Raw genomic sequence first — 26121 nt, 5'->3', positions numbered from 1 at the left:
ATTTACACCCCAATGGGTGGGCCATTTACGATTTGCATTCACGTTAATCCTAAGAACTAAATTCAAAAAATTAAGCCATTTGTGTTATTAGCCAACTCAAACCTTTTCCAAAAAATATACACAAGAAAGTCACGGTGGAAACAAACATTTTGCATTGTGAAGATGTTCATACATCATAGTTGCATCCATAAAATATGTAGATGTGTAGATTTGTTTGAGCATTAAAAAACCTACTACCTTCTCATTTTTCAATACCCAAATGATGGCTTTTATATAGATTCCATTCAAGTTTGATAAAACCCTCGATAGAGGTCATTTTATCTAGAGTTTTCAAAATCACTTGCTCTCTACTCTCTACCTCTTTCAAATTTTAACTCTCACATTCTCTACTCACTCACTTTTCTCTATCTCTATATTTTAAGTTATCTCATCTAATCTATCCCATTTCCATAGCCATTTTTTCATTTCATCTATCCATTTATTGTAGGTTTACTCTCATGTATGCATGATCAACCTTTCTCTCTATTTGGCTTCACACTTTGATTCCAACTTGTTAGAAAGTAAAGTCCACCAAGATAACTTTTGGTGGGGGGGGGGGGGGTGGGGGGGGGGATGAATCAGTTATGCAACTAAAAAAATTTCAATATCCTTATTATTTTCTAGAACATGTAACAATAGCCACAACAACCATAGAAAGATAACCATGCACAATAATACTAGATTTGTAAACTAGGGAAACCTTCGATTAGAGGGAAAACCTTGGTGGAAATGATGCCCATAAGTTGATGTACTAATAAAAAGTTCCTTCTGAAAGGATGGACCTTTTTAGGAGTCAATTAAATACATTCAATACATATGAGTCCCTATTAGGAGCCTTTGAATCCCTGCTAGGAGATTCCAACCTTGTTAAGAGTTGTGCTAGCCTTGTTAGGAGTTGAAAGGAAGATAAAAGGAGCTATTGTCCAAATAACTTTAGTACCATCTTCAGTGAATAATATAGGTGTACATCAACAACTATATAAGAACAAATTCTCTTGCCAAATTTAGTTCCTTGTAAGCTTATTGTGCCTTGACTACACCAATAACTAATATGATCCAAAAGATGTTCAAATTCAAGATCACACAATAGATCACATATCACATTATTCGCACTAGATACACATCCACAAGGAAATGACCTTTCCTTTATACCAATTCCTAAAACAAAAAATTGAGTCTGGCTTGATGATTTCCCCATTTATAATAATAACATAGGACCAACTTGACGTAAGGAGAGACTAAATAGTTAGGGATAAAGGCACACCTAACTACCCAATCACCTTGCTGAGTAAACACAATGAAATAAAAAAGATAGTGAAAAACACCAAGGAGAAAAGGAAAAACAAACACTTTTACTAATTCATCCAATTATCAACATACATGCTCAACTATAAGGCCTTCTAGATTATGGCTAGATACAAAGTACAACTAGCCTTCGATGGTTTCTTTATTGAAAAAATAATAACATAAAATATTTTTGGATGATGGAAGGCTAGACGTGATATAATGTCTTAGGGAACATTACAACTACAACTCGAGTTTGGTTGAATTATGTCTTAGGGAGCATTTGGAACATTTGACTATTTGAAATTCAATGCATTAAGATTAGACAAAATCCATACAAACTTGTGTTTGACAAATAGGAAGAAAATCAATTTGGATGAAAATATTTTAAATCTTGCTTCAAGTACCATTGTCAAGTTTGGTGGTTCACATGAATTAAAATTGTGGGAGTCTATTGTTATCCCATAGATAAAAGCTAAAACAAGGGACACACAATTCCTCAATTGTGAAAAAAAGAAAGATTTACATCACATTTGTTTATCTACAACAAAGTAGGTGTAACTACAATAAAATTAAATGTCAAAACATAATAAACCAATTAGTAGAATATAAATTTCAAGATCAAGATTAAACCCTTCCAAGAGAAGCATAAAAAACTTCACATGCCAACAACTTCACTTGTTAGGAGAGAGGACAAGCTTGTTGGAACTAAAGCTTCCACATAATGAGAATACAAATAAATAAATGGACTGCCAAGCATCTCAAGTAACCAATAAACATAAATTTTGCATACCTCCCAACATAAAGCCAAAGATAAATCATGAAAACCATCCCTTTTTCACTTATTATTGATTGTTATTATTTTTCCAAGCATCTCAAGTACCCAAGAAACATTTGAAACAAGAAAGATAAATTGTGCATAACTCTGCCAACACAAAGCCAAAAGATAAATTACTAAAAACCACCTCCTTTCCAATTGTTAATTGTTATTATTCATTGACAAAAGAAGTCAAGAAATACTGATCAAATTTCCTCAAAAAGACAAAAATTCACTAGCATTTCATGATTGATCTATTCTGGAAAGAATAAAAGAAAATATGGAAGAATGTAATCCATTCTAAAGAAGGGAAAATATGACTGGCATTCCATGATATCATTTGTGCATACGAAGATACAAGGAATGGGAGGTGAGAGGCTACTTATAATAGTTGATTCCTCACAACCATGGATGAGCCTCATTTCCATGCTTGCAAGTTAAAATATCCTCCCCCCATTTTCTACTTCACTCAAGTAGAGTAGACTACACGTAGATGAATAAACCTAAAATTAGGGATCTCTCCAATACCATGCACTAGCCTTGTTGTGCACACTTTAACAAATTTTATTGATAGTTTATGTCATTATTAACTTTTAGTTTTCAAATTGTTTGAACAATGTGTTGATTTATTGATTGTTGTAACCTCTATTAAAAACTACTTAATGTAATTGGTGGAAAAGAATAAGAAAGATCGTGCTTGTCTTGAAATTTTTTGTTTTGTTTTCCTTTTCAGTTCTATTTTCCCCCCATTTCTAATATTCCTAAAAAAATAGGGAAATAATATATTCGTTCAGTGTGGTTACTTTCATAGCTTATAATAATTGCCTATAATTCAATTAGTAGTAACAAATATTTACATTATTAATTCGTTGCATGGCTTGTTACTACTTGTTATGTAGTTGCATATGCGTTCAATTACAACAATTGATTTGTGAGGAAAACCATAAATGTTGACTACTTTTCCACACCATTGAGCTATATTGTTATGAATAAATATAAATTTCTTCATCGTTTAGATTTTGAAGCCATCGTACAAAGCAAAGCAAAGAAAAGCATTTATCCCAACATAAAATAACATATTGTAGTAACAGGTCATTAAAATGTTATGTTTGTTTGATAAACATAGTTCTCATATAGAAAAGGATTTGAATAACGTGGAAAATACATTTTATCTTGTTTATAAATAAGTTTTTATTGCAAATAAATAATAAAAAAATTTGATAAATACATTGAAAATGATTTAAAATTCACTTAATTTATAAATTGTAATATCCAAATGATGTTGATCTAAACTATACCATTATATCATCATAATTTTTGCTTAAATATTAATCAAGATTTTGAAATAGGCATCTACATATTAATAAACCCTATTTATGATCTCAATGAAAGTGTGAATATAATAAAATTTATGCTTAATTTTGTTAAGGTTTCAGTCAATTCAAATATCTTTATCCTTTATATATGTGTGTTCATCATATATGATATAAGTTTATAGATATATATATAGTTACAAAAACCAATGCTAAAATTGCTCCATAATCAACATAAGTAAAGCCAAGACCAACACATGCCAACACAATTATAGGAACTTCTATCTAAACACTTCCCTCCTCTATTATATATATCCTATGGTCTCTTTCTAATTATTCTCTACCATAAGTCTTTCCTTTAAAATATGATCTCCGTACGAAAAATGGTCACCAAGACCAAATTTAACACATATTGGGTATGTAAAATGCTTAATGAGGCACCCTCAAATTGTTAGAATAACTTGGGTGGGGAGGGGGGGGGGGGGGGGTGGGGGGGAGGGATGGGGTGAATTAGTTGTCCAAGGTCCAAATGTATAAATAAAACTTTTTAGTACTCAAAAAACATACATGTGCATGCATTGATTAGATCATCTGATATCTTTATGCCTCTATATATTATTGTCCTAGGTCAAATGAACTTTGCAGAAATGTAAACATGAGACATCACAAATTCAATCACACAATTTTGCACAAGGATTTAATAGAGAAAACCAATTTAGGAAAAACCACCAGTGACATGCTACCAATTTTCACTCTTTTGATGTGAGCTCTGTGAAGAGCCAACCATGTTAAAGGTTACAATGCACATTGTTAAATGTGTCCTTTATTAAAGGATTTAAATCACTTTATTAAAAGTGAGCCTTGTTAGGGGAAATTAGAACATTCCATTAGAATATCACCTAGTTAAAGGATTTTCTCACGACTGTTAGGTCAACCTTAATCCAAAGGATTTATCCAAACTAATACAATTGTTAGAGTGTAATAGTAGGAACTTATTTGATAAAAAAACAAACCACTTGCAAATTTTAGATCTCTGATTCAACTCTCCATTCTTCTTAACATTCATTCCCTTTCATCTTTAATTGCTTGTTCACTCTTGAAGCCTTCACCTCCTTAAGCCTTCATGCTTAGTATGCCAATTGCAGGTTCATTCCTTCAACCACCATATGAAACACCACATCTAGACTCTTAAACTATTTTGCTCACACTTTTCTTCTAGCCTTGTATCTCCTTAAATAGAGAATTTTGATCTTTTATCACTTGATCACAATCATCCATCTTAGTGTTAGATTAGATTCATCAAATCCTTCCTTCTTTCCATTATGTTCCCTCTAGAAACTTCTCTTTCAATCCTCAAAAAATTCATCGAAAAGTGGTTCATCTTGAATTATGTGAAACCATCTCATCAAGCTTATCATCAACATGATTGACATAATTCAAGAAATTAACCTATGTCAGCTTAGATTCACCAAATCTTCATTGAAGCTCTTTTTGTTTTCACTTGGCAATAAATGACTATTGATGCTTGGCCAAAACTAGGTTACTCGACATGAACTAAATCTTGCTCGGTCAATACTGCAATCTTTTGATGCTTGACACATGCTAGATTTTTCTTTTCTGAACTCATATTGAACTTTTCTCAATCATATCCATATTCCTACTTGACTTGAACTAAATACTTGACGTATACTATTTGTTTGGCCAGGCTTGGCAAACACCTTCTTATTGTAAACACTTCTTCTTGTCTTTTATTTAAAATCCTTTCATTGTAGCCTTAAGTAGATAAACAATACATTATATCATCAAAGTCTTATTTGGTCTTAGTGCTCCTTTTATACACCATATAACTCAACCTTTTTCTAGGTACTCTTATCATCCTTTCTTTTCAAATCCTCTTCATCAATCAATCAAATGATACCATTCTAATCTAAGTTAGCAATTGTCTTACTAGGAAGTAGTAGGCTTGATATCAGTGAAAAAATAATGATTATTCCTATGATAGATTCCTATACTTCAACAATCTTCTTTTTCAATAATCTCCTACTTTGGCATTGATGACAAACCAATACCAACAAAAATACCAAAAAGAAACTTAATACCTTTTATTGAAATCTCTCCCTCTACCAGTATCTGTCCTTCCTCTATATAGATTAATGTTTTCTTTTAAATATCTCTTCTTCTTCATATAAACTCTCTCTTCAAGATATTCAGTGTAAACTCTCCCTCATTTTTTGATAAACTCTTCCTTTTTGAAAATAATGCCAAAGACTTGTCATTTATTCATGAAGATATCAACAATTTAGGTTTCCTTGATAAAGTTTTCCCTATGTCACCTTGCTTGTGATTATAAATCTTTTGTTTTAGTTCCTTTCCTACTTTAGGTAGTTCCTAAAGCAAAATCCACTGCATCAAGTTGTAAAGTATGTCATTCAACTTGGTTGATGTAGGAAACTACTATTACTTCTTTAAGTAGCTTGAGATAGGGGTATCACTCCTAGCTTACCTCTAAGAAGTTCATGTGCATCTTTAGGTAAAGCCTTTGTGAATATATCATCTATATGTTCCTTTGTATTCACATATTCCATTCTCACTACTTTTTCCTAAACCAATTCTCTCAAATAAAGATATTTTATTGCAATGTGCTTTGTCTTTGTATACATCACATGATTCTTAGATATGTTTATAACACTTGTATTGTCACAATAGATTTCCATAGGTTCAATGATTTATTCCTTTATTCTTTTGAGTAACTATTGTTGGAAATATTCAAGATATAATAGGTTACTGAGAGGGGAGGGGTGAATCAGTAACAATAAAACTTTTAAGTCAATTCAGAATAACCATATACAACATTCACTCATCTAGCCTGCTGCATAAAAGAACTATTAAACATTTAAACCATATATGCACAGAGATTTGGTGACCCAGAAACCTTCCAAAATAGAAAGTAAAATTGGGGTGGGGATGATACCCACAAAGCTTTGTTACTGCAATATGAAGTTTGCCGGTTAAGGCTTACAATGATCACTTCTGGTGATCTACCCTGTTAGGAGCACAGAGGATTGCTAGATCCACCTTGTTAGAGGATTTTACAAACATACTTTACAAGTATGCACTCTATTAGGAGATTTGAATAAAGACGGTTAAGTCTACCTTGTTAAAGGATTTACAAGAATGATTCACCTGTTAGGATGAACCAACAGATCAACTTACAACTTGACTGGATTCTTTATTGTAGATCACCTTCTGTGATTGATGAAATTACTTCTGCTCCTTGTAGACCTTGCTGAGTATTCTTTACTGCTAATGAATTTGCATTATCATAATTCCATATATTCCACTTCTCATATCATATCTTATGTCCTTTTTTTGTGCAATATTCTATATCTTTTATATCTTCATTGAATGATATAATACATTACATATATATACCATTCCAATAATTATTCATGCAAGGTCGGCCAAACACAAGTAAACAAAATATAACTGAGTCAGCCAAATAGTAAAATAAACTCGGGTTCTTCAGACATACTTGATGACCTTCTGATACGCGACATCCACTACGTTACTCGACATCGTCATGCACTGGGTAGAGGTAGGGGCTCAGTTCATACTAGTCATACAACGTTGCTTGGAACTTGGTAACCATTGGTGACTCAATAGATATAGTGTCACTCGGTAGAAACTAACTTCTTCGTTAACCTCCTGAGCTCAGTTATCACTGAGTCCTTCCTCACTTGGTTAATACTGAGTGCATCTTCACTCAATTAACACTAAGTGCATCTTCACTCGGTTAACACTAAGTGCATCTTTACTCGGTTAACACTAAGTGCTTCTTCACTTGGTTAGAACCGTGTCTTCGACGCTCGATTTGGACTGTATCTTTGACGCTCAGTTTGAACTATGTCTTTAGTGCTCGATTTGAACTATGAGATGAGTGTTGTCACTAATGGAAAATAACTTTATGCCAACAATCTCCCCCTTTGGCATTAGTGACAAAAAAAATTATGATTCAAAGTTTACGTGCAAAAATTGACATACAGTTCTGAATTTTCAAAATTGATCTTTGCAAGTCTTATTACACATATCTTTCTTACATGTATCTCCCCCATACAATATGCATAGTTTACACATATCTCTTGCACAATTATCTCTTGGAGTGTGCTATCTCCCCCTTTTTGACAATAATGCCAAATTAAACAATATATATTTACACATAGATTCCAAAATGAGAGATAAACTCAGAATGTACCTTGAGAATAAGAGCCAATGTCTTATCCCAATTTTCTTGCAAAATTTTGCTGGTGGAGAGTGCTATTTGAACTTTTGTAGAGAGTTCAATCATATGATCTGCAATTGAGAAGTTTTTTTCATGAATCAATGTTTTGGAATGGGCAATATGCTTCTGCATTGTGTCCATGATAGGAAGGATCATATTTTGGATGTCAATCAGAGTACACCTGATCCTTGCTTCCTCTCTCAAAAATTCTGCCTGTTTCTCTGACAAAAATCTTATTCTGAGATGATGGGATGAACTTGAATTGTGATCAAGCTACAACATTTGGGCACTGACCTTCATATCCTCATCAATTTTATTCAACTTTTCTTTGATTTCATTAGTATACTTGGTAACATCACAAAGTTTTCCAAAAAGTGAAGTTACATTATTAAAAGAATGTTCAAAATTACTCAAAATTGTAGACAATTCTACCTATTTTAATGCAATATGCTGAGCAATGTGCTCAAGCACCTTATTGTCAAATTTCTTCTCTGCCTTTTCAATCAATTTTTCTTGGCCGAAGGTATCCTCATTGAATTTATATACAACCTCTTCTAACTGAATCAAAATGTTTTGAGTAGAATCTACTTCAACACCTATAGCCTCTGTTAGAATATTCTTAGCACTTTCAAATAATACTATATTCCTGGTCTCTCTCATGCCTCAGTTGTTTTTGCCTTGCCTTATGCTCTAATAGCTAATTGATCATTCTCATTTCATCAATTGATGTAGTATCCAGATCTATCTTAGGAATGACAATGTCCTTATTCAAGTCTATTTCCTCATCCACTGCCTTGATGGAAAACATGTATCTCTTTGCTTTTCCTACAGTGACTTCACCTTTTCCCTTTGAAACTGAAACAATAGTTGATGAGGCTGGACTGGCTAACAAAACTGGAATAGGAATAACTAGAGGAAGACTGAGAGAAGTGCTAATAGTATCAAAAATTGATGTTCCTCCCAAGATTGATGTACATGTTGGAATGGGAGAACTAACAGATGCAAAAATTGGAGCAGATGAAATTGTGAAAATTGAAGTACCAGTGGGTACATTTACTGTACACTCTGTAGTAGAAGTTGATATGCTTGATGAACTTATGGCTGTAGCTGATGATGACTCAATCAATGAAGATGGCTGCAACTTGGTTGATGAAGTGGTACACACTTGCATAGATGGTACCTGGAGCTGAGAGGAGACAAGTGAAGATTGAGCAATTGATGAAGCTGTTGTGCACACAATCTCACTAGTAGAACCTATCTCCACAGTTGATGTAGCTGCTTTAGGTGGAAAGTGAGGAAGAGATGCAATGACTTTGGCTGCAATTTTTATAGGATCATCCTCCTCCTTAGCTTGTTCAGCTTCTTGTTCCTCCATTTCATCTTCCTTGTCTTCTTCCTCAAAATTTGTCATCATTGAATGCAGATCCCCTGGAATATCTTCAATATCATCATCATCACTATTGTCATTGTCCTTGATTTCAACAATATCCTCACTGGATTTATGTAGATGATAGATATTTTTTCACATGTTTGTTGCATCATTTACAACATGCTCAATATCTTTGATTAGTATCAAACAAGTGTGGAATCTAATCATCATATTACCTTCATGATCTTTCAGTGATTTCTTCACTTCTGCATCAGTGAGACTCGACAGGAGATTCTTCAGGGTTTGCTCAAAGATATCCTTTACAGTCTTGATTGCAGTTTCCCATCGTGGTTGAAACCTCTTTAATAGCTCTTTAGGGACCTGAGAGGCAATCTCGTCCAGAGAGTATTTCCATCTTCCCATTTTACTCAATACCAGTTCCTCAATCTGCATTTTCTTCTGTTCTGTTCTTGTTTCAAACTTCAATGCTTTGAAGTTTGTGAAGCTAGCACCTACTTCTAATTCCTTCAACCTTGCCTCAAATGTGAGTGGAGGCTTGACAAGTATAGGTTCCTTCTTCCCCTGTCTTGTTCTCCCGGAGAAGACTGCAGTAGCTTGCTTTTTAGGTTTGGTGATAATCACCTTACCTTTCTTCTGTTGAGGCTGCTCTTCTTTTTCTGACTCGGTTTCCTCTTCTTCTTCATAATCTTCTCCTTTCCCTTCAGTAATCATCAGAGGACCAACTTCTATTTTTAGCTTTGCAATCCTCCTCTTTCCTTTGCTAATGACCTGAGGGATTTTGATTTGAAGCTGAATTCTGGCCTTAGCTTCATCATAAGTTCCAAAGACTGGTTGCTTTGAGTCTACAGGTTCATTCACCAATGCTTCTATGATATCTCTGGTTTCATCAATATTGACCTCATAAGGAAGAGGTTTCACCCATGCAACTCGGGGCCTGACTGTCTGTATGTATACTTTGTCACAATCTACCATAAACCATACATCTTCTTTGTATTCCTCAACCAGTTTAGGTGGAATCCGAAACATATTATTAATGCTTTCCTTAAAATATTCAAAGTAATTATCCAAAACACTGTCAAAATTTTCACCTAACTCTGCAATGAACTCATTTATTTGATAAAGAACGGGAATATCTTTTCCCCATACTACTCATCCTTTTGATGGAAAAGACTTTTGAACATAGAAAAATAAATAGATCAAAAGTGAACCGAATTTGCAGGAGCTGTTCTTTGAAGTCCTTATGCTTTCCATATTTTTATTAGATTGAGACAAAAGCAATTCAGACAGATCAAACTCAACATTCTTCTTTACTACCTTATATGCTAAATCTACTGCTTCACAAGATACACTATTTGGATGGCTCGAATTGTAAATTTTATGAGCAATGACATGAATACCAAATCTTAATTCAGCGTCAGCTGCTAAACTGAGCTTAAGTCCTCTACCATCCCATTCTGCTTAGGTTAGCCTTTGCAATTCTTCCCAACCTAGGGTTTTGGTAGACTTAGCTTTGCTCAACATGGGAAGGCCAGTAATCTTGTTAATCATTTTCTTTGTGATAAGCACTGGTTGCTCTAACCATAATTTCTCGTTGTGAACCCGATTAAGTACATACCTAACCCATTTAACTTGAAAATTCCTTGGCAAATGTGAAATGTGGGTTAACCCTTTTGTTTCAAGATGCTTATGCTCAGGTTTCAAATTTCCATCTACGCTCATTTCTCCTAGGGCATTATCAATTTCTAGGTTTCCAAGTTCTTGAATAGAACATTTGAAATGAGAGTGAATGTCATTTATAAGGAGTACCTTTGGAGGAATTTGAGACTAAGCACCGTTAGGATCAAGTGATTCTGCAATTGCTGGTGCCAATTTGAAGTTGGGCACCTTCCATTCCACACCTTTAACCAACATTTCTGAGCCTCTCTTTGCCTTGGAGCTGCTACTTTCGGATGCCATTACTGCTCAGTAAGTGAAGAGAAATTCTGAATAGATTCTTCACCCTTTAAAATTTGCTCAAAATTGCTTTAAGCTTGCTCTGGAATCGCAAAAGATAACTTAGCTCTAAGTTTGTAGTGAAGAATGAGATCAAATTTTTCCCTTTTTGACAAAAAATTCATCATAAATGCTTGGTATGATGGTAGATGAAATGACAGGTTGTCATCCACTTGCTCGATAGATACTATCAACTTGGTGATCAAAAGAAAACATTGATGTACCGACCTAACTTGGTAAGGTCACGAACCAACCTTGCTCGGTCGATATAACTCGGTAAGTGAAACTTTATTGCACCCGATCGAACTCAGTTAAGTCTAGGATCAAAGTGTATCTGAATACTATTCTAATCATCTTTCTTCTTGTGAAACTATTTAGGATAATTCTTGGAGGATGTAGTTCCATACTTTCTTTTATGAATATTAATCGAAAATGGTGGAGTCACTCATTTCTTGAGTGATATTGCCATTGCTTGACTTATCTTGTTCGGTAGATTTTGGAATGCACTGTTACTTCATTTGCTTCCAAATGTTGTCTGCTTTGATTTTCTTCTCATCTTCAATTCTTTCTATAGTCATGCAATTTATAGCTATATGACCAAGTTCTGTACATGTATAGCACCTTACAGTAGTGTCCTTCTTCCTTAGGTGATGTCTTGCACAATTTATGCCAGTATGTCCATATTCTCCACAATAGTGACATCTGCACCAGGTGTTGTAGTCCCATCCAAATATGGCTTTGACAAGTTGTTCAGCTGGATCAAATGATTTGGATTTGCATTCGAATGCCTTGTGACCATGTTTTTTGCATTTATGATAGTTGCCTTCAAATTTATGTTTTTCTTTGCACTCATTTGCTTTGTGACCATGCTGATTGCAATTGAAGAATTTAACATTGAATTTTGCTTTTCTATTGCTCCAGCATTTGTTTGATGTATGACCTAACTTGCCATAGTGATTACAAGTGGGTTTTTGATTCCTTTGTTCACCTTGTTTGGAGGATTCACCTTCTTCCTTGTAACCAAGACTAGCTTTACCTTTATGTCTATAAAGATTTTCCTCATTTTGTTGATTTAATTGATTCATATCTACTTGGGATTTCATCATTCTTTCATTGACTTGCCTTTCAGAGATTAGATCATTTTCCAAGCTTTCATTGATTTGTCTCTCAGTTCTTAAATCATTCTATAGACTTTCATTGATTTTCTTTTCAGTGTTTAAATCATTCCTTATTCTTTCATTTTGTACTCTGAGAATCCTGATTTCTTCATTTGCATTAGAGAGTTGGTCTATAAGGTCTTCATGCTGATGGGATTGATTATGAATTTTATGGCTTTTATCTTCCAATTCTTCTTGTGCTTTGTTTCTTTGTTCCAAAACTTCACATAGCCTAATTGACTGTATTTCTTGCTCTCTTTTAAGCTTTCTTACCTCTTCTTGCAAAGATCCATTCTTTTCTAGAAGTTCTTTGATTGCCTTGTCAGCTTCTTCTTAACTACTTGATGGTAACAAATCTTCAATCTTTTCTTCAACATAGTGATGGTTATTCATTTGTCTTGCAAGTTCCTTTCTTCTTTTTAGGGATTGAGAAAGATGCTCCTTTGCTTCTTTGAGTTGAACCATGGCCATTTCTAGATCTAAATTTTCATTTTCAATAACTTTCTCTAGTCTGAATATCTCCATAACTTAGATCTTTGCTCAAGCTGTCAAACTTTGTCCTGAGAACCAAAAAGCTCTGATGCCAATTGTTGGAAATATTCAAGATATAATAGGTTACTGAGAGGGGAGGGGTGAATTAGTAACAATAAAACTTTTAAGTCAATTTAGAATAACCATATACAACATTCACTCATCTAGCCTATTGCATAAAAGAACTATTAAACATTTAAACCATATATGCACAAAGATTTGGTGACCCAGAAACCTTCCAAAATAGAAAGTAAAATTGGGGTGGGGATGATACCCATAAATCTTCGTTACTATAGTATGAAGTTGGCCAGTTAAGGCTTACAATGATCACTTCTGGTGATCTGCCCTATTAGGAGCGCAGAGGATTGCTAGATCCACCTTGTTAGAGGATTTTACAAACATACTTTACAAGTATGCACTCTGTTAGGAGATTTGAATAAAGATGGTTAAGTCTACCTTGTTAAAGGATTTACAAGAATGATTCACTTGTTAGGATGAACCAACAGATCAAATTACAACTTGACTGGATTCTTTATTGTAGATCACCTTCTGTGATTGATGAAATCATTTTTGCTCCTTGTAGACCTTGCTGAGTATTCTTTACTGCCGATGAATTCGCATTATCATAATTCCATATATTCCACTTCTCATATCATATCTTATGTCCTTTTTTTGTGCAATATTCTATATCTTTTATATCTTCATTGAATGATGTAATACATTACATATATATACCATTCCAATAATTATTCATGCAAGGTCGGCCAAACACAAGTAAACAAAATATAACTGAGTCGGCCAAATAGTAAAATAAACTCAGGTTCTTCAGACAGACTTGATGACCTTCTGATACGTGGCATCCACTACATTACTTGGCATCGTCATGCACTGGGTAGAGGTAGGGGCTCGGTTCATACTAGTCATACAACGTTGCCTAGAACTTGGTAACCATTGGTGACTTGGTAGATATAGTGTCACTCGGTAGAAACTAACTTCTTCGTTAACCTCCTGAGCTCAGTTATCACTGAGTCCTTCCTCACTCGATTAATACTGAGTGCATCTTCACTCAGTTAACACTAAGTGCATCTTCACTCGGTTAACACTAAGTGCATCTTTACTCGGTTAACACTAAGTGCTTCTTCACTTGGTTAGAATTGTGTCTTCGACGCTCGATTTGGACTTTATCTTCGACGCTCAGTTTGGACTATTTTTAGTGCTCGGTTTGAACTGTGAGATGAATGTTGTCACTAATGGAAAATAAATTTATGCCAACAACTATTTGATCCATAAAAAATTTGTACAATTCATTGTAGTAGCCACATATTTAGCTTCAACCTTAGATTATGAAATACAATTATGTTTCTTTCTAGTCTAGGAAACTAATTTTTTTGCTAAGAGAAATACTTCACCACTTGTGCTTTTCCTATCATCAATGTTTCTAGCCCAATCAACATCTGTATAGGCTCCCAAGTAAAACTTTTAATTCTTCTTGTAGTATAGACCATAGTCTTTTGTCCTTTTTAAATATCTCATAATCCTTTTAATTCTATTAAGTGATTCTCCTTGGGAGTTATAGAAAATCTTACATCAATCCCTACAACTAGTACACTATCAGGTTTGGTATGAACTAAATATTGCAATTTTCCAATCATAGACCTATATAATGTTTGATTTACCTCAACAAAATCATCATTTTTGGATAATTTATGACCTGTCACCCTGGGTCTACTAACTAGTCTCGAATCTTGCATACCAAAAGTCTTCAAGATTCCCTTTACATACTTGGACTGGGTAATGCAAATACCATATTTCATCTGATATACTTGTAATCCCACAAAGAAATTTATTTCTCCAAACATAAAAATCTCAAATTCTTTTATCATTTCATTTGCAAATGTCTTACACGATGCATTTTGTCCTCTAAATATGATATCATCAACAAATATTTCAGCTAGTAAAACTCCTTTAACTTCTTCTATCTTGAAGTCTAGATTGATTTTGACATCAGTCTTCTCAAAAAAATCTTCACAAGATAATTGTGTAGTCTTTCATACCATGCTTTGGTAGCTTTATTTAAACCATATAAAGCTTTGTGCAATATACACATAATATTTCTATTGTTTGGATCAAAAATCCTTCATGTTTTTAAATGTAAACCTGCTCTTCCAGTATACCATTCAAAAATATTGACTTAGCATCCATTTGATAAACTTTAAATCCTTTATAAGAATAAGCAAGCAGAGTTCTTACTCCTTCCAATCTTGAAATTGGGGCAAATTTCTCTCCATAATCAATTCTCTCTTCTTGTGCACAACCTTTCTAGAATAATCTTGCCTTATTCTTAGTTACTTCACCACTATCATCTAATTTCTTTTTGTATACCCACTTTGTTCCAATATCATTCTTGTCCTTTGGTCTCAACACTAGTGTCTAGGTTTTTTTCTTCTCAATATGATCAATTTCTTCATTCATGGCTTGAATCCAATCTTCATTCTCTAGTGCACCCTTCACTATTTTAGGTTCATGTATGCTTAACAAACATGTCTCATTTCTTTATCTATTCCTTGTAATTGGTCCATCCTCTTTTCCTCCAATGATTTTTTCAGCACAATAATATCATCTAACATATTTTGATAATCTTGGATCTGTTCTTCTTTCTTCAACAATAGGTTGTTCATGAAGTTCAGCCTCAGGTTTACTATGTACTTCTTTGTTAGGTAACTTGATATTTCTTTCTTGTAAGATGATCTCAGCATTAGAATGCATCTCAAATTTTGACTATAACTTGACATCCATTGTATGTGACTCAACAATCACTGATTCTTGTTGATTAGCAACTTGGTTCTTAGAATCATCAACATTAGGAGACATGCCTTCATAGTAGTATAGAAAGATTTTTTAATCTTCAGGTTCCTTCTTTTCTTCATCTTCATGTATTTTTGTATGTTCATCAATTTTTACATTTGACTTTTCCATAATTTTATCAGTGTTAGTATTTAAACACTTATAAGCTTTACTCCTTGTGGAATATCTTAGGAATATACCTTCATTAATTTTAGCATCAAGTTTACCTTTTCTTTTGTCCTAAAGAATGTAACACTTGCTTCCAAATACTTTAAAATATTTGACATTGGGTAAGTATCCATACCATAATTCAAAAGGTGTGAGATTTGTACCTATCTTGATTTGTACTCGGTTCAAGGTATAGATAGTTGTAGTGACAGCTTCTCTCCAGTATTTAAAAGTAACATTCTTCTAGATCATCAATGTTCTTTCATAGTCCATCACATATCTATTTCTCCTTTCAACTATCCCATTTTGTGGAGGGGTCCTTGGTGCAAAAGTTTATCTTTTGATTCCTCTATCTTTGTAGAAATTGTTGAATTATTTTGATGTAAATTCTCTACCTCTATTAGATCTTAGACATTTGAAGCTTTTACCAGCTTTCTTTTTAACTCTTTCCAGATACCACTTAAACATTTGAAAAGCATCAGATTTATGTAAATAAATTTCTAGATTAGATTTTGTGGAGATTTTTACCATCAATTTTTTGAATCACACTACATGATCCATCATCAGGATGAGAGAGCAAGAGATGTCAAACAAAGTGATTTCTCTCTCAAAAACATCACTGTCATCATTCTAGAGTAATCATCAACAGATAGGATGAAATACTTGTCACCTTTGTAGATTTTCACAATAAATGGTCTACATAGATTAGTATGAACTAATTCCAAAATTTTATTTGAGGTCTGAGTACTCTTAAAACTATTCTTTGTCATTTTTCCTAACTGGTATTGTTTGCAAATCACATTATGAGGTTTCTTCAGTTTTGGCAAACCTCTAACTCTTTTTCATCTTAGTGATACTAACTAAGTTGTCAAAATTTATATGGCATAATCTTTTGTGCCATACCCACACATCACCAAATTGTACAACAAGACATGTTGATTTAGTAATGTCAAGATAAAAGAGATTACATCATGTCTAATCACCACTTCCAATGAGTTCTCCATCAACATCATATATCTTGGCCTTCTTTTATCCAAATTCCACTTTACTTTCTGAACTATTCAACTATGACACATTGAATAGATTATAGTTAAGTCCTTCCACATAATAAGTGTGGTCACACATGATCTTGTCTGTCAATCTTATTGATCCTTTACCTTTTATCCAATAGGGTGCATCATTACCAAATCTAACACTATTTCCATTATAATGCTCAAGGGTTTTGAACTTACTTTTTTCACCAATCATGTGATGAGAACATCCACTGTCAATGATCCATCTGTCACTTTTGTTCACATTAGATACTAATGCAGTTGCCTCATCTTCATTAGAATCATATTTCATAGAAACATAGACAACTTCTTCATCTGATTCATCGTTAGATTCTTCTTCAGTAATGCAAGAAGCTTTCTTTCCCTTGTCTTTATAGCATTTTTTATTCTCATCTTTTCTACTTCTATATTTGTCTTCATTTATGTTGTTATTCTTCTTAGGACATCTTGCTACAATATGACCAACTTCATTACAATTAAAAAATATGATGGGTAACTTACCTTTGTATTTTCCTTTGCCTCTATGAAATCTCCTAGAAAAAAGAACTTCAAGTTCTTCTAGATCTTCATCATCTTTTTCACTATCACTAGAAACATGTTTGACCTCTTTGTGTTTCTTATCTTTAGTTTCTTTGAGTTCTAGTTTAGCTTTGAAAGCTAAGTCAACATTTTTAGATTTAAATTATCAAAATTTGAAAGTTCAAAAGAAGTGAGTCTACCAACTATTCCTTCAAGGGTCAAATCATTTCCAAGAGTACACCTCAGTTCTTGTATAGTAGAGACTCGAATAGCATAGATAGGAAATAGGGTTCTTAATACTTTGTTGATCACAGTTTTATCTTCAATCTTTCCATTTGATCCTTTAATTGTATTGACAACATCTTTGAATCTTCCATAATACTAAACTATAATTTCACCTTCTTGAATTTTCCTATCATAAAATTTTACTCTTAAAATTTCTTCCTTGGTTCTTAGCATATTCTTATCTCCTCCATCTATTTTCTTTAGATCATCCCACATTTTTTTAGCACTTGTACATTCTTTGATGTCATCAAACTCTAAGTATCTTAGGGCAGATGCAATCTCCAACATTTCCTGATTGTGTTCTTTCTTTTCTTTTAGTTGTTGAATAGTAGGGGCTCCAGTCACTTCCACATATTTAATGTTCACAATTGACAATGCAAAATCTCCAAGTCCACCCAAATTTTGCTTCATCAAACTTTTCCATGCAAGAAAGTTGTCCTTGTTTAGATTAGATACCTCCTTTCTATACATCTTGATCTTTAGCTTCAAGTACCTTCAAATTGTTTCCTCACAAACACTAACAGACCTGATACCAATTTTTGGAATAATTTAGAATAAATGGGAGGGGGGATGAATTATTTATACAAGTTCCAAATGTAAAAATAAAAAATTTCAGTACTCAACAAACATATATGCGCATGCATTGATTAGATCATCCAATATCTTCATACCTCTATATATTACCATGCTATGTCAAATGAACTTTGTAGAAATTTAAACATGAAACATTACAAATTCAATCACACAATTTGACACAAGGATTTAGTGTGGAAATCCAATTTTGGAAAAACCACTAGTAACATCTTTTTTTTTTTCCACTCCTTTGAAGTGAGCTCTGTGAGGAGCCAACCCTATTAAAGGTTACAATGCACACTATTAAATGTGACCTTGATTAAAAGATTTTAATAACCCTATTAAAAGTGAGCCTTGTTAGAGGAATTTAGAACATTCCATTAGAATGTCACCTGGTTAAAGAATTTACTCATGACTGTTAGGTCAACCTTAATCCAAAGGATTTATTAGACTGATACAATTGTTAGAGTGTAACAATAGGACTTGATCTGATAACAAAATAACTCACTTGAAAATTTTAGATCTTTGTTTCAATTCTCCATTTTTCTTAACATTCATTTCCCTTTGTCTTTAATTATGTGTTCACCCTTCAAGCCTTCACCTCCTTAAGCCTTCATGCTTAGTATGCCAACTGTAGCTTCATTCCTTTAGCAACCATATGAAGCAACACCCCCAGACCTTAGACTCTTTCACTCACACTTTTCTTCTAGCATTGTATCTCCTTAAATAGATAATTTTGATCTTTTTTCACTCAATCACAATCATCCATCTAAGGATTAGGTTAGATTCATTGAATCCTCCATTATTTCCATTATGTTCCCTCTAGAAACTTCTCTTTCAATCCTGATTAAATTCATCTAAAAATGGTTTATCTTGTGTATCATCTTAAAATGGAAGCACTTCTATGTTAAGAGAATTTAACCCTTTGAGTGAGTGGTCTGGGGTCATTTTAAGCACCTTGAATGGGTCTTTGCATGCATTTGACTATTTCCCCTTATTCTACTTCTCTCTCTCTCTCTCTATCTATCTATTTCTAGCCTATTTCTAACAAACTAAATTGTGAAACTGAGGAGTTTGGCCTTTGGGTCTAGGAAAACCTTTTGGGTCAAGGTTTATCTCTACCCTAACCTAGGTCATGGATGCCCTCAACCCTAACCTAGGGCAGGATTGATCTCATCCCTGAACCTAGGTTCATTTTTCAATTTTTGGAAGTTTTTGGATCTCAAGCTTTAGAAAGTTTCTTTTCCTGCTTTTAGGTTGGCTGTTTCAGGTTTTAGAAGGGTAGACTTTTGAATTAAATTTAATTTAGGTCCATTTCTATGGGTTGATGTTAAATGGAATTTAATGCTCATATGTCAGCCTTCTCGAGGACTTTGGCCCTACATCACTATATAAGGAAACCTTCTCCTCTCATTTTCTCTTAGACACATGATGATAAGTGGAGAACCATTATCTTGCACATCTACCTATATGAAGTGAAGATCTACTATCCATTAAGAATTCAAGCATTCAAGTGTTCAAGCATCCAATTCATCAAGGAGATCCATTGTTAGCCATTGAATGATTCAATCTCTATAGAGACTTCTTGTTGAAGATTTATCCCTCCATATTCATCCATGCCTTCTTCTATGCAAAGATACATTTAAGATTGATGTTGAAGATCTAATGATGTTGCCTTGAGACATTGTACATACATTTCTACATACATTTGGAGCATCTATACTTGTGGATGCAAGGATTTGAATCCTCCACAAGGATTTCCACATAAACAAGGTGGATAGTTCCATTTACTTTGTTTATGCATATATTATTTCAATTATATTTCAAGGTTAATTCCAAATTGGGGTTTGACTGAGGAAAATCCCCCATCCAACAGACAAAATTATTTTTCTTGTAGATATAGGAGTGGAACAACAAATCAAAGAGAAAAATTTGGATACCCTTTTCGTCAAACTTGTGAGATCTACAAATAGAAATTTTGTCAGAGTAGTGCAGGTCAAGGTTGAATTTTGGGGGTACAATTGTGCCCTGGGATAAGATTGTGCCCTGTTAATAGGGTCACAGTCGACCTCCCTTCAAAAAGCTAAAAGATTTTTGGGTTTTCTCCATGTCAACATTTCCAGTCCAGAATAGTTTGCAAAATTTTCTAAAACTATACACAAACATTAAAAATCAGCATTTTCTAGATTCAAGGTGAGTATTTGTATTTTATCTATTTTAGGACTTTATCATATACTCTCCCATAATATAAAGGACAATTGATCCTCTTTTCTCCTTATTCTCTATCACTTGATCTATTTATGCACTAAACACTCGCTTGTGCTTAATCAATTTGGATCATTCTTTTGGAAATTAGGGTTGAGAAGAGGATTCCCATTTTCTTTTATTTATCTTGAATTTTGTGCCACCAACTCATCAACCTTATCATAAACATGATTCACGTAATTCAAGAAATTAACATAAGTCAGATTAGATTTGTCAAATCTTCATTCAAACTCTTTTTGTTGTCACTCAAGAATTTTGTTGTCACTCAGCAATAACTGATTGCTTATACTCAACCAATACTAGGTTGCTTGAGATAAACAAGATCTTGCTTGGTCAATACTACAATCTTTTGATGCTTGAAAAATACTAGATTTTTCTTTTCTTATTAAATACTAAACTTTTCTCATTCATAGCCATCTTTCTAGTCGGCTTGAAGTAAATGTTTGACCTATACTATTTGTTCGATCATGCTTGGTAAACACATTCTTATTGTAAATAGTTCTTCTTGTCTTTGCTTTAGAATCTTTTCATTTTAGCCTTAATTAGATAAACAATATATTATATCATCAAAGTATTCTTTGGTCTTGATGCTCCTTTTATACACCATATAACTCAACCTTTCTCTAGGTACTCTTGTTGTACTTTCTTTTCAAATCCTCTTCATCAATCAATCAAATGATAGAATTCTGACCAAAGTTAGAAATTATCTTACTAGGAAGTAGTAGGTTTGACATTAGTGGAAAAATAATGATTGTTCCCATAATAGGTTCCTATACTTCAACAATCTTCTTTTTCAACACAAATGAGTGCCTTGTTGTGTCTCAATCCACTATCCACCAAACACTTTGTTTTATCTCAAATTGCACTTTCTCACAAAAGAAACCACATGCCTCATTCAAGAGGACTCGAAAAACACTACCTAATGCATCAATAATCATTTCAAATTTATTCAAATTCTTTTGCAATACCATTTTAGTAGTTAACATTGGTCATATAAAATTCCCTTTAGAATAAAGTCAAATCCATTACAAATAACAACCACTATCCCCAGGCCTTCTCTTAATTGTGTCTCTATGTAATTTTATTGTCATTTGTACAAGAAGTTCCCTTTTGTTGATAAAAATGTTGGATACCACTTTGAAACTTATATTACAGATTTTTGAAATAATCCCATGTTAGAATTTATAGTCCACTGATATAACCAAGAGGGGGTGAATCAAACTTAACCATGTGACTAATATAAAATGAAACCATGACAAGATACTCATACATAATTAACACCAAATATATTAACTAGCGAGACCCTTGATTAGAGGGAAAACCTTGGTGGAGATGGTGCCCACAACATGATGTACTAATATAAATATTCCTTGTTAGAGGATAGACCCTGTTAGGAGTTTGTTACAACATTCAGTATATATGAGTCCCTATTAGGAGAATTTGAATCCCTGCTAGGAGATTCCAACCCTGTTAGGAGTTGTGCCAATCTTGTTAGGAGTTGTAGAAGATAGCTGGACCCACTACCCAAACAACTTCAAGGATAAAATCAATGAACCCACTATCCAAATGATCTATGTATTATTTGTTGTAGAATAATAGAATTGAATTATAATTATTCCTCTTTCTCTATCCTATCAACCATACTTCTTCTTTTTTAGATCTTGTAACCAGATCTCATACAACACATCTAATGATCCCTTGGATTTCATACACACATCCTCCAAATGCTTTGCTTCTTTTTGCACTTTGCACTATTTTTTTGCACTTGTATACTTTTTCAATTAAGGAAAAGATATTTCCTTTATACCACATCTTCATAATAATTCCTTGTGTTGGCCTTGAGGTGTTCCCAATTAATTAAAATAAGATAATTAATTAATTCACAATTAAAATAGCACTGTTGGCTCATAGTCTATACTTAACATCACACGTGTGATACCGAGTCTTGCACATTCGCTAGCATCACTACATGACTATCCTCTATCACTATGTGACTGCGCATCTCTTCATTATATCTTAGATGAAAGACAATAATCACTCATCATAACACTATTTTCCAAAACTTTATTTCTGCACTACTCTCAGTAAATTAGGTGTAACTTCTATATGCCATTGACTCAAACTTAATGCATTTAATCACATTATTAAGATGACCACTAGAACATGTCCTTAACTATGCATCACATAACACTTCCCTAGTTACTATGCAACATAATATCTTTGACTACTATTCTTATACTCTTTATAGAATTACTACTATGTTGACATCAATTACAAATACAATCATGAATGCAACATATCAATACTCTATAATGCTTAGGATACTCCCCCAATGTAGTATCATCAACATTTATGCTAACAATCTCCCCCTTTGAAATTGATGTCAACATAGATGAAAAACATCTAAGTTCTAAGAATACCAAACTGTACTCTGTTGTTGCTACTGTTGTGATCTTCTCAAACTATCTTCATCAATTTAAAATATCCTGGCTACTAGAATTGGAATTAGTTGTTCACATGCTAAAAGATATCAATACATTAGATGCCCATTAAGTGCATACTCTTTCCTCTATAAACGTGTCTCTCTAAATCTCCCTAAAGAGATAACACTTCTCCCACATAACTTATGATGTGTTTTTCATGTACATTCTCTCCCCCATTGATATCAATGTTAAAGGTCTCAAAATAGATACAAAATACCAACTTTTTATACAATTGTTACATACCAATTACTTCCAATTGTTACAATTACTTCTTTAAGTCTTCAATTAGCTCAAGTGTCCAAAGACACTATTCAATACAAATACAAAATACCAAGAGTCCTTAGTGACTTAGTACATATAAGATACTCCTCCATACATGAAGCATCAACATTCATTCCAGTCAAATCATAGTTCTTTGTACCATTGGACTGATGCACTCCTTGCATCATCTACTCAGAAGAAGATAGGGGCATAACCCCAAGCATACCTCTTAGGTACTCAAAGGTATATTTAGGAAAAGGTCTCATAAAGATATATAAAATATGATCTTTACTACTTAATACTACAACCTTATCTCCTTTTTAGCTGCCTTTTCTCTCAAAAAATGATACTTAATGAATTTGTGCTTTGTCTTAGAATGCAATACTAGATTCTTAGACATACTCACTATACTTGTGCTATCATAATAAATGATAATAGGTTTTTAAAACTCAATCCCAATATCCTTCAACATTTTCTTCATCCACATAACTTGAATACAGTTATTTGCTGCTACAACATACTCTACCTCAGTTGTACTCTAAGAAATAAAATCCTATTTCTTTCTTGACAAAGAAGCCAATCTTCCTCCAAGAAAGAATGCTCCACCACTAGTGCTCTTTCTATCATCCATACTACCTACCCAATTTGCATCAATATATGCACACAAACTTAAATCACTTGATCTATAATACCAAATCCCATCATCTAATGTTCCTTTCAAATATCTAAATATTCTCTTCATTGCTACATAATGAAACTCTTTTTGATCAACTTGGAATCTTGCTACAATTTCAAATGCATTTGCTAAATCTGGTCTAGTGTGAGTTAGATATTGCAATCCTCCAATCATAGATCTATACTTCTTTTGCTCAACTATAGGTGTCTCATCTTTGTTGGATAACTTATGAAAAGTTATCATGGGTGTACCAATAGGTTTGCAACTCTCTAAACCAAATCTTTTGAACAAATCTTTTAGATACTTGGCTTGTGAAATAAATATTGCATCTCTGCTTTGTACAAAATGTGGTCTGTTGCCCCACTTTTTACCATAGTCCAATTTTTCAAAGTGGAGAATTTAACTCATATTGTGTATAAATTGGTCAAGTCAGTTGTTTCTTCTTTCCTCCAAGTGTTAAGTTTCTCCATCAGGTTTCATCTTTTGTCTTTTCTCGCATTATATAGCTAGGTGGGTATTCCTTATCGTCATGAGTCTTTGGGGTAGTTTAGAACCTTGATCGATGGAGATTCTTAAATTATTTTACTCCAGATGAACTTAATCACAAGCTATTTTGTTCCAAACTTATAGAAAGTTGGACTAGCAGAAAATTCAGTTTCATCTTCTCCTTGGCAATTTTCGCACCCCGAAGGTGAAACTCCGCCAAGATTCCTAAATGCGATTCTTGAGCTTAAATGAAGAGAAGAAAATTATGTTATGGATAGGTCATTCAGTTGTTGCCATGTTTTATCTATGAGAACCTTTCAAAACTCACTAAGATAATTAAAAAGGGGAGTAACAGAAAACTCAAAAATGACTTCTCCTCTGCGGGTTTCGAACCAAGAAGTCAATTTTTTGAAAAGGTGTATGTAAAAGAATAAAGTGAGCCAGTGGCTCCCACCTCTCACTTGCGAAGTTGGTTTTATATTTTTTTAAGGCTTAAATTAATGTGAATAGGGAAGAGAAAGTAAAACAATGGGCATTGGCGAAAAATCAAGTTTCTTCTTCTCCATAGCGGGTTTTCGCACCCAGAAGGTGAAACTCCGCAGGGATCCATAAATGCTATTTGTAGGCTAAAAAAAGGAAAGGTAAGCTATATTATGGATGAATCATTAAATATTATCATGTTTTCATAGTGGAAATTACTCAGAACTCATCAGGATGATCACGGTAAGCGTCGGCAAAAAACTCAAAAATAGCTTCTCCTTTGGCAGGTTTTGAACCAAGAAGTAAGTTCTGCGCAAAGGGCTAAATAGAAGGGTAAAGTTACTAGTGGGCCTCATTTTTCACTTGAAAAACCTCTTTTATGTTTTTTGAGGGCTTGTAGTAAAGTTCTTAAGGCAGAAAGGGTAAAATAAAAAGTGTAAGTAGAAAATTGGAAATCGCTATCTCCATTGTAGGTTTTCTACCCTCGAAGGAAATTTTCTTCATCTAATGAAAAATTTCTACTGCAAGCATGGTAAGTGTTTGAATTGAGCACAAGATGTGTTGGGATAGAAATGGAAGCAAATTAGTTAAATTTGTAAGGATGTTTTGAGCAGAATCTAGCCAAGCAGATTTTTCCCCAAGGAGTACTTCATTCTTGTTTTTTCGCAGCTTGGTGGAAAATAGGAAAGTAAGCTCTAATAAAGGAAAATAACCATTGGGCCAATGGGAACAGTGAAAAGAAAAGAAAGAATCCGTTGCAACCTCCACATTTACTAAGCTAACAAATTTATCATTTAAAACATTTGTGTGGCATGGATTTTAAAGATTAACTAGTGGATTGGGGTTTCTATATAGAGATGAACATAATGGATTTTCAAACTACTACTTACTGATTTGAACTGTTATGCTGTGAAATTGATTATTGAAATCTCCATAGTTATAAATTTATTCTCTCTATTTTATTTTGAGTTTTAAGATTTCCAATTATCTCTATCTCAATCTAAATGGCAACAAGGTTTGCTAGATTTGATGGATTGGGTTGAATCAAGTCCACATGGTAGAATATCATAGACACTTCACTCCATTTCTTTGACATGCAAGATTTCCAAAGAAGGTTGAGGGAAGAACTAGTTCATCCCATAATAGAGAAACTTTGAAGAAGTGGGTTGGTAGAAGTAGTAGGATTTCCCGTAGCAGTGCAAGCCCCGGAGCTGATTATTGAATGTA

Source organism: Cupressus sempervirens, chromosome 2, assembly GCF_028749045.1.
Source record: "Cupressus sempervirens isolate cs-2001-9-10 chromosome 2, ASM2874904v1, whole genome shotgun sequence".
In the NCBI taxonomy this organism is placed as follows: domain Eukaryota; kingdom Viridiplantae; phylum Streptophyta; class Pinopsida; order Cupressales; family Cupressaceae; genus Cupressus; species Cupressus sempervirens.
Note: the sequence above shows the minus strand (reverse complement) of the source record.